The 9,534-nt window shown below is 42.2% G+C and overlaps 1 protein-coding gene across 3 annotated transcripts in view; it reads right to left on the reverse strand.

The window, feature by feature from the left end:
• LOC135090848 (fibroblast growth factor receptor 4-like) overlaps positions 1-5,955 on the reverse strand; it is a 75,545-nt gene extending 69,590 nt beyond the window's left edge. For 2 of the 3 annotated variants that reach the window (XM_063987947.1, XM_063987949.1), the window contains exon 1: positions 5,491-5,955. The gene's annotated coding sequence lies outside the window, so the exon portion shown is untranslated. The remainder of the gene's footprint in view (positions 1-5,490) is intronic. The other variant, XM_063987948.1, reaches the window with a different exon arrangement.
• Positions 5,956-9,534: the final 3,579 nt, after the last annotated feature.

Consider the following 9,534-nt stretch of genomic DNA (forward strand, 5'->3'; position numbering starts at 1 on the left):
ATCCTCACCCTGACCCCTCTACCTCTCCCACACTCACCCTCACACCCTAACTCATATTCCTTTTCTCATTCTACATTCACCCTAAGAACATCCCTTCCATCCTCACCCTAATTCATTCCTACTCCCTCATCCCTCACTAACTCAACCCTCACCCTAACACCCTATACTTCTTCATCCTCTTCACCTTCACCCTTGCTTCATCTCTCCCAGTATCACCCTAACCCAACCCTGGCCTCTATTCTCATCCAAAACTTTCACCCTTCCAGTGTCAGTTTCACCCTGATCTCAAACCCTTCCATTTTCACCCTTATTCCTCCTCACCCTAACTTAATCTTCCTCACCCTTCTTAGCCTCAGTTAGTGGGAGAGCAGCGGGGCCGGAAAGATATGAGATACTCGTAAAAGAAAGGAGAGAATGAAAAAGGGAGAGAGGGAGAAAGAAGGGAGAAATCAACAGGCAATCATGTTAGTTTAGCTTAACCTAACCGTAAAGATGAAGAGACCGAAGAGACACGGAGGGAGGAAATTAAGAGATAAAAGGAAGGAGAGAATGAAAAAGAGAGAGATAGATGGAAGAAATGAACAGGCAGCTTAACCTAACCTAGCCGTACAGATGGAGAGACCGAAGAGATACACGGAAGGAGGAAAAATAAGAGATAAAAGAATGGACTAAAAGAGAGAAAGACAGAAGGGTGTATGAACAAGCAGCAGTAAGTGGAAGCATGAAGAATAAATGAGGAAGGAAGCATGAAGGAATAAATAAATGGAAGGAGAGACCGAAAAGAGATAGCGGAAAGAGGATACGTTTGATACATAAAAGAGACTGAAAAAAAGAGACAGGAAAGAAAAAAAAAAATCAATGGAGCCAAGTCTAACCTAACCTAACCGTAAACTCAATGAACGAGACACCAAAAAGAAAGACACGGAAGGAGGCAAAAATATTTAAACAACAGAAAATTAAAACTAATAAAGAGAGAGAGAGAGAGAGAGAGAGAGAGAGAGAGAGAGAGAGAGAGAGAGAGAGAGAGAGAGAGAGAGAGAGAGAGAGAGAAAAAAAGAAAACAAATCAGGCAGCCATAGTACCAGGAAGCTCAACCTAACCTTACCATAAAGATAATAAATAAACGAAAGGAGAGACCGAAAAGAGAAAGACGGAGAGAGAGAGAGGAAAAAAAAAGGGAGAGTCGGATGAGAAAAAAGGTTAGTGAAGACTGCACAACACAGCTAAGAGTCACACAGTCAAGAGTTTTACGCCTAAACGCCACGCCTGTTACGGGTTATAAAGACCGCAGACGTCCCTCCCAGTGCCAGAGAGAGAGAGAGAGAGAGAGAGAGAGAGAGAGAGAGAGAGAGAGAGAGAGAGAGAGAGAGAGAGAGAGAGAGAGACTTCCCCCAGCGCTTGAGGAGAAAACGGAGCAGAAAAAAAAAAATAAAATAAAAAAAATAAAAAATCACCCGTAGGAGCAATGGGGGATAGCTAGCATGACTCCCGCAGATCCGCATGAAGTTGTGTAGCTAAGCGTGTCATTGTTCCGAGGCAGCCGAGGATGTCTCCGCGGTGCCAAGAGAGAAGTTGGCACCTACACACACACACAAACACACACACACACACACACACACACACACACACACACACACACACACACACACACACACACAGGTAGCCTTGAAGAATGCCCCATCAAACACAGCCGCTTCAAAAGAGACCGTAAGACCAGGAGACCACGCGATGCTGGGTCTTATCACGAGAGGGAGAGGCGCAGGGAGAGATAGGGAGAGGGTGAGAGAGCCAGGGAGATAGGGTGAGAGTGAGAGAGGCTGGGAGATAGGGTGAGGATGTGGCTGTAGCGGGGAGACGAAAAGGGAGGACAGGGAGGACTAGGGAGGGTACACATGGTTCTCCCCTTAAATTCTGACCTTCATCCGGGAACTGGGGGCCTTAGTGTGTGTGTGTGTGTGTGTGTGTGTGTGTGTGTGTGTGTGTGTGTGTGTGTGTGTGTGTGTGTGTGTGTGTGGCGCAATTCCTGCCCCCGGGACGCCCCACCAGCACACATGACACCGCCGCCTCGCTGTACCGGGAAGGAAGGAAGTGTGAGATGTGTGGATGCAAGAGTGTGTTGAAAGGAAGTGAAGAAGTGAAGCTGTGAGCGTGACAGGACTTATTGGAAAATTCGTGACGTGACGTGACGCGGCGCTCTCGTGTCGCGGGAAATATAGGGGGGGGGGGGGGGGCGGGGAAATTTCGTGATGGTGATGGGTACGGGGGATTAGAATGGTGAGAGTTTTAGAAGTTTGGTGACCGTGATGGGTATAAGGAGACAGATGGCGAGGTTTTTAGAAGTTTGGTAATGGTGACGGGAATGGGGGAAGAATAGTGGGGTTAAGTTTAGTGGTGATGGTGAAGTGACGGGGATTAAAGGGAAGTTATAATGGGTGTTTCATGTTCTGGCGACGGGCCTTTAGAAATGGTTGGGGAAAGTGAAGTTTTGTGAAAGTTTTGAGGATTTTTATAATGAGGTTTGGAATGCTGTGAAATGAAAGGAAATTGTGAATGGTTTAGGTTTTCCTTTGTATAGAAGTTTGGAATTATGCTGAAGTGAATTTAAGTTTAGTAAAGTTCTGAGTTTTTCTTCCTACTTTTTTTTCCTACTAGTTTTAAAATGCCAAAAAAAGTTGAAGGTTTGTGAAAGTAAAAAAAAAAAAAAAGAAGAAAAAAAATCATAGTGAAGTTGTAAGTCTTGTAAGTTTAAAATTCTGTAGGATATAAATTGAAGTGCCGCATTCAAAGCATTAGTAAAGAAATTTTTACAACTAACAGTATATCTTTCGTTACTATTCAAGATTTAACAGCTTCTACGACCAACTTTTTTTTTTTTCGGTGGGGGAGAAAGGTGGGGGAGGGAGGGGGGAGATGACGCTGCATTAAAATCACACGAAGAAAAATCAAGAAGGTTAGTGGACAGAAGTTGCGGTCATGATACTAAACGTGTGATTATAGTTTTCCCCGCTCACATCCTCTTTCCACACCGCGCACTTAGAAAAATGACAAGGAAGAAAGTTCTGGGAAATGCGTGTGTGTGTGTGTGTGTGTGTGTGTGTGTGTGTGTGTGTGTGTGTGTGTGTGTGTGTGTGTGTGTGTGTGTGTGTGTGTGTGTGTTTACTTATCTGAACCTGGGAACTCCAGAGAGAGAGAGAGAGAGAGAGAGAGAGAGAGAGAGAGAGAGAGAGAGAGAGAGAGAGAGAGAGAGAGAGAATGATAGATTAAATGACCGAAATATTTGGCAACGTAACAACTAGACCAGAGAGAGAGAGAGAGAGAGAGAGAGAGAGAGAGAGAGAGAGAGAGAGAGAGAGAGAGATACAGGAGGCAGCACAAGACAGGGAGTAGGGAAGGGTCGCGCGCATAGTATTAGGTAAGCAAAGAGAGGCGGGCAGCGTTGGTTTTGAAACGAGAACACAAATGACCTGTCTAAAAGAGTGATGAATGACTCTACTCTGCACTCCACCACCACCACCACCTCAGGCACACTCAGATACACACACACACACACACACACACACGCACACTGGAAGCCACACGCACGCACCAAAAGCTGATAAGCGATTGTGTAAAAGGATTCTATGTTTAGGGAACAGTCTACGTAGTGAGGGAGATAAAATTGTAAGTGACGAAAATATCTGATAAAACTAATACCAGGGGACATAAAATGGATTGATATGAACGAAAACGAATTAACGGAGCGTGCATATACCAAACAAACACGGATACAAGCTTGCTTACAGAAATACTTGATAAAACTAATACGGGTCAAGAACATCGGGTAACATAAGGACTGAAAATGTATAGATATAAACGAAAACGAAGCCACGACATGCACATACGGCAAAACAAACACCAACACGAGCTGCGACAGAGAAACACTGGACCAGCCTGAGAGAAGGTAAAGAAAATGGGTAACACGAACGAAAGCAACAAAGCGAAGCCACGGCGCGAGCTCGAACCTTCAAAACAAAGCACAGGAACACACCAGACACGGAAATACTTGTGGTAACGAAGTGTGGATCACAAAACACGATAACGCGAAAGAAAACGAAGACACGTCACCCGCTATGCACCAGATCACGCCAGGGAAGAAAGAAATGACAGCAAAACCACGCAGACATGAGGTGAGGAGCAATATAGAAGTTTAGGTAGAAAATGAGACAATAAGAAAGAAAACGAAGATCAGAACGCCGCTGAACCTCCAGACACACAGCAAACTAGAGATATAACAGCAAAAACTGACTCTCTATCACACACACACACACACACACACACACATCATCTCAAGACACGACCACCTTGTACAACGGCCAAATGGAAAAGGTATCAATTATCTCGTTTATTCTCTCTAAAAACGAACGCATGAACGCACACTCTACCTAAACATTATGAAGGGAAGAAAAATAACCTAACAAAGAAGAGAAATTAGGAAGGGATCATGATAATAATGATGATAAAAACAAAAACACACTTGGGAGATTATCAATTATCTCGTTCATTCTTTGTAAAAATGAAGGAAAATTATTACCGATACATTACGAAAGGAAATATAACTAACGTAAAGATAAAAGAAGAAAACAGCAAGGCAAAACTAATACGAATAATAATAATACAAAAAAAAGATAATAACTAACAAAAAAAAAAAAAACACAAGATCGATTATCACAACTTTATTACACGACGAAAGAAGTGAAAAATAATGAAAGAATAAGGAAAATCAGAAAAAAAATATGAAGATGAACGTTTGCTAATGATGAACCACACACACACACACACACACACACACGTAGAAGGATCTCTCTTTTTAGCCAGAATCCTGAAAATCCCACAGACAACACGGGCGGGGAAGGGATGAAGGCTTTGGCTTTATTTATACTGCCCTTAAACTTTATGCCAACATTGTAATTCCGTTCAAAAATCCTGCGGCCCAAAGATTATACCCGGTTGCCTCTCTCTCTCTCTCTCTCTCTCTCTCTCTCTCTCTCTCTCTCTCTCTCTCTCTCTCTCTCAGCCGCTAAAAAGAATGGGATGGTTTAGGGAAGGAATGAGAGAGCTTGCAGTCATGTTGCCGGTAATTATCTCTCTCATTTCTCATTTTCAGCACCGTTATTATATAATTTTTTTTTTTATTCTCTCTCTCTCTCTCTCTCTCTCTCTCTCTCTCTCTCTCTCTCTCTCTCTCTCTCTCTCTCTCTCTCTCTCTCAGGAAATTGTTCGTAGTTCTTTTTGGCATGAAGAAAAAATTAGATGGGTCGGAATTGTATGGGATGACACACACACACACACACACACACACACACACACACACATACACCCACAGTACCTGCAAATAAAACGCACACACATACGTACTGTTGTACACAAAAAACTTTCGTTGACGTTCAAACAAACAAACACACACACACACACACACACACACACACACACACACACACACAGTTTACATACCTTGACATCCAGTGACTTGTGATGATGTTGTTGGTGATGGTGACGACAGTGATGATAACTGTTATCTGGCGTGCTTGTGTCTGTCTGTATGTTAGCTTCGCCTCGCCTCGCTGTAGTAGTAGTAGTAGTAGTAGTAATAATAGTAGTAGTAGTAGCAGAATCACTCCACCTTACAAACCCAGTCTCGCTTCATCCATCCTTCAAAAAATTCCATAAAACAAAAATAATAAACAAAAAAAACAACAATAACCTTTCACTTCTTAATATATCTCTTCCCCTTGGTACGTATCCTTCACCCTTCCTGCGCCTCGCCACAGCACCACGGGTGTCAGTCTAGCCGCAGGGAAGAAAGGATAAGTGTTACGGGGCTTCACGGATCACAATTCGAGGAGGGGGTGCCACAAGGATCACCGCCGCCGAGCACGCGCGTACATCCACCTCCAGGGTCGGGGCACAACTGAGGCTGAGGCGTTGTGGTTGGTTAAGCGCTGCCCTGCCCAGCCTCCGCCAATCACAGTGCTTCCTTCTTCCCGAGAAAAGCGCGGGCAGAATTTAGATGCATTTCTCATCCGCATCTACGTTTTTCTTTGCATTTCTCTCTTTTTTTTCCTCATTCTCCATCAATCTCGTAAGTTTTAGAGTTGGGATTGATCAGCTAGGTTATTAGAAAAGGCAGGATCGGAAGGGGAAACGTTCATTGATAAGAGATTTCAAAGTTATTGGAAAGGAAGGAAAGGATGGAGGCAGGAAGTGATGTGATAGATGCGATATGAGTGCGCGCGTCTTTCTTGAGAGTTTTGGATATTCTAGAGTAACGGTTAGGATGTGACGGTGGTGGTGGTGGTGGTGGTGGTGGTGACGGTGGTGGTGGTGATGTGGGGATATATAACTTGGAGATCTAATAGCGTGATAATGTGTTTTCATCATCATCACTGTCACCATCATCATTATCTTTCTCCCTCCTCTTTTTTTACTTCATACAACCTTTACAAATAACAATAATAATCAACAATAATAAAAAAATAATAATAAATATATAAAAAATAACAAGAAAAGAAAAGAAAAAAAGGAAAAGAAGAAAAAGAAGATATGATGATGATGAAAAACAGATAAAACGCTTGTTCTAATCTTCGTACAAAAAACAAAAAACAAATAAAAGAAGAAAAACAGTAAATACCAAAATCATTCAAGATAAATATGAAAAAAAGGGAAAAAACGGAGAGAAAAATGGAGTAAATCAGTTTGAGAGTGCTTCAGACTTAACACACCTCGCATCATTGCTTCACCCTTGATCCATCACTCTTAAACCTTCCACACTGCCGCGCCGCCAAGAGTGTTGCGTCACTAATTACACCCTTGGACAGAAAATGGGATGAGCGTTGCGTCTTTAAGGGTTTGCTAATTTATTCAGAAGTGTTTGTATATTTATAATTATGACTGATAGCAAAATATGATGAAATGGATTACTTGTGGTGTAAAATATGTATGAGTAATAGTAAGAAGAGTAATAGTTATAATTCATCATCATCATCATCATCATCAGCTTCATCTTTAAAACTTGAACTGCAATGCCTGTCTGTCTGTCTGCCTGTTTGTCCGTCTACCTGTTTGTCTGTCTCCCCGTTTGTCCGTCTATTTGTTTCTCTGTCTGTCTGTTTGTCCGTCTACCTGTTTGTCTGTCTGTCTGTTTGTCTGTCTGCCTATTTTGTCTGTCTGCCTGTTCGTCTGTCACTCTCCTCCTCTCCATTATTTCAAACACAATCGTCCTCCCATTTATCTTCAGGTTGTCTTCTTTCCATCGCTCCACAATCATAATCATCATTTCCCCCCCAGTAATGGTAATGCTCATGTTTTCCTTCAATGCAGCCATGCCAATTCGTTCTCTCTCTTTGCATCTACTTGGCCACCGCTGCACCTCCGGCTGTTTCTCTTACTTATCGAAAATAGTAACAAATTTACACCTATCAGCAAAACACTCTTAATCTGTTCCGGCGCGGCGACAGATTTACAGATCAGCATCGTAATTTTCCCTTTGCATCTTCATACACACCACTGCACCTGTACCTGCTCCTCTTACACGTGGGAAACTGTACCAAACGTGCACTGCCAACACAAGACACACACCTGCTTATCTCTTCCGGCGCGGGAAATAAATACACAGATCGTCGTTTTTTTTTTTTTCTTCATCTTCGACATCGCTGCACCTTTACCTGTCGAGGCTCATCCCAAATTTGCACTTAGCAGCACGTTTCAAGACACTTATCCTCTAATTTTTTTCCACTATTTCTGACGCTTTGGGGGACCGGCACCTCAGAGCGCCTCCTTTTTTCTTATATTTTGTTGTCCTTAGCCAGTGCCCTTCCCAAATAAAATAAATCAATAGATAAATAAACAAAAAAAACCTGCTAACCTCTTCCGAAGCAAAAAACATGTATACAGATTTTCATTTCCTTTCCCCTGCACCTTCGACACTCTACACCTCCGGCTGTTCATCCTACCTTTGAGAAAGTCCCAAATTTAAGCTGCCAACACGTACATTCATTCACGCTAACCTCTTCCGGCGTGGCATCGTATTTTCAGATCATTTTCTTTCCCTCTATCTTCGACACTGCTGCACCTTCGACAGTTTCTCTTACTCGTGGGAAAGAGTGCTAAATTTACCTTACCAGCGCTTAGACAACATATTTTCAGATCGTTCACCACTTAAGCCACTTTTACCATTCCCAACATATCACCTCCGCATGTCAGTTTCTTTCAAAAGTTGCCACAGGTCCTCGCGTTTCCTCCGTACTTATTTCACGTGTACTGACTGATCACCTTTGCGCCTCGCCCCACCTGTCTCCGCGACGCCCACCTGCGGGTAATTAGCTTATTAAGAAGTTGATTTGGTTTCCGGATGCTCACCTTGTGGCGGGGAAGAAGTTGTAGGTACGGTGTGGCTTGACTGATGTGACATATTTCGTCTTTTTATTTATTTATTCTAAGTATTTAGTAGGTTAGTGACTACGTTAGTCTATTAGATATTTAGTTAGTTGATTGGATACAGATAGATAGATAGATAGATAGATAGATAGATAGATAGATAAATAGATAGATAGATAGATAGATAGAGATAGACAGATATATAGAGATAGACAGATAGACAAATAGACAGACAGGCAGATAGATAGATAGATAGATAGATAGATAGATAGATAGATAGATAGATAGGTAGGTAGATAAACAGATAAATAGGTAGACAAACAAATAGATATATAGATACATAGAAAGATAGATATATAGATAAGTAGATGGACAGGTAGATAGATAGAAAGATAGATCGATAGACAGATAGATAGATAGTCAGTTAATAAGTTAGTTAGTCAGTTGATCAGTCAGTTAGTGGATCAGTTAGAATTCGTACACACCTAGACACACACATATTGACGAAACCAATATGTCTTACAGATTACTGCGCTTCTTCTTCTCTCTGTTATTACTCACACCATCATTTCTACTCTAATCAATCCGCCAAGATCAGAATACTCAGCACATTGTCCTCCCCTTCAGAACACCAAAAGAACACAAGTATCTATCAATCAACGGTAACAGGAATGTGGGCTTGTGGTGGTGACGAAACACAGGATATGGTAGAAGTTTACTGAAGAATACTGTTGTCGATACGTTTGAAGAATAAAGTTTCGTTATATCCTGTGTTCCACCACCACAACCCCACTCACTTGTCCAAATATAGATGACAGGGATATCTTTGAGTTTCCTTTCGTCCTTACATCTCTTTCATGCTGGATACTGTCTGTTAGTTAATTACCACTTTCACTTTTCTAATTATCCGCTATAACAAGTTTAACACGCCTAGTTCTTAATGGGAACCGGGATTTCTATAAGTTTTCCGCATTCCTTCACTTCCTTCATCTCCTTCACGCGTCATGTTACCTCCTTCACGCCCGGAATACCAAGCAAGCCTCAACTTACCTCATTTTCTTACAACACACCAAAACCCTTCTACTTGTCAACGGAAAACGGAATGCCGCAAGAATTTTCCGC

This window comes from Scylla paramamosain, chromosome 36, assembly GCF_035594125.1.
Source record: "Scylla paramamosain isolate STU-SP2022 chromosome 36, ASM3559412v1, whole genome shotgun sequence".
NCBI classification, from domain to species: Eukaryota; Metazoa; Arthropoda; class Malacostraca; order Decapoda; family Portunidae; genus Scylla; species Scylla paramamosain.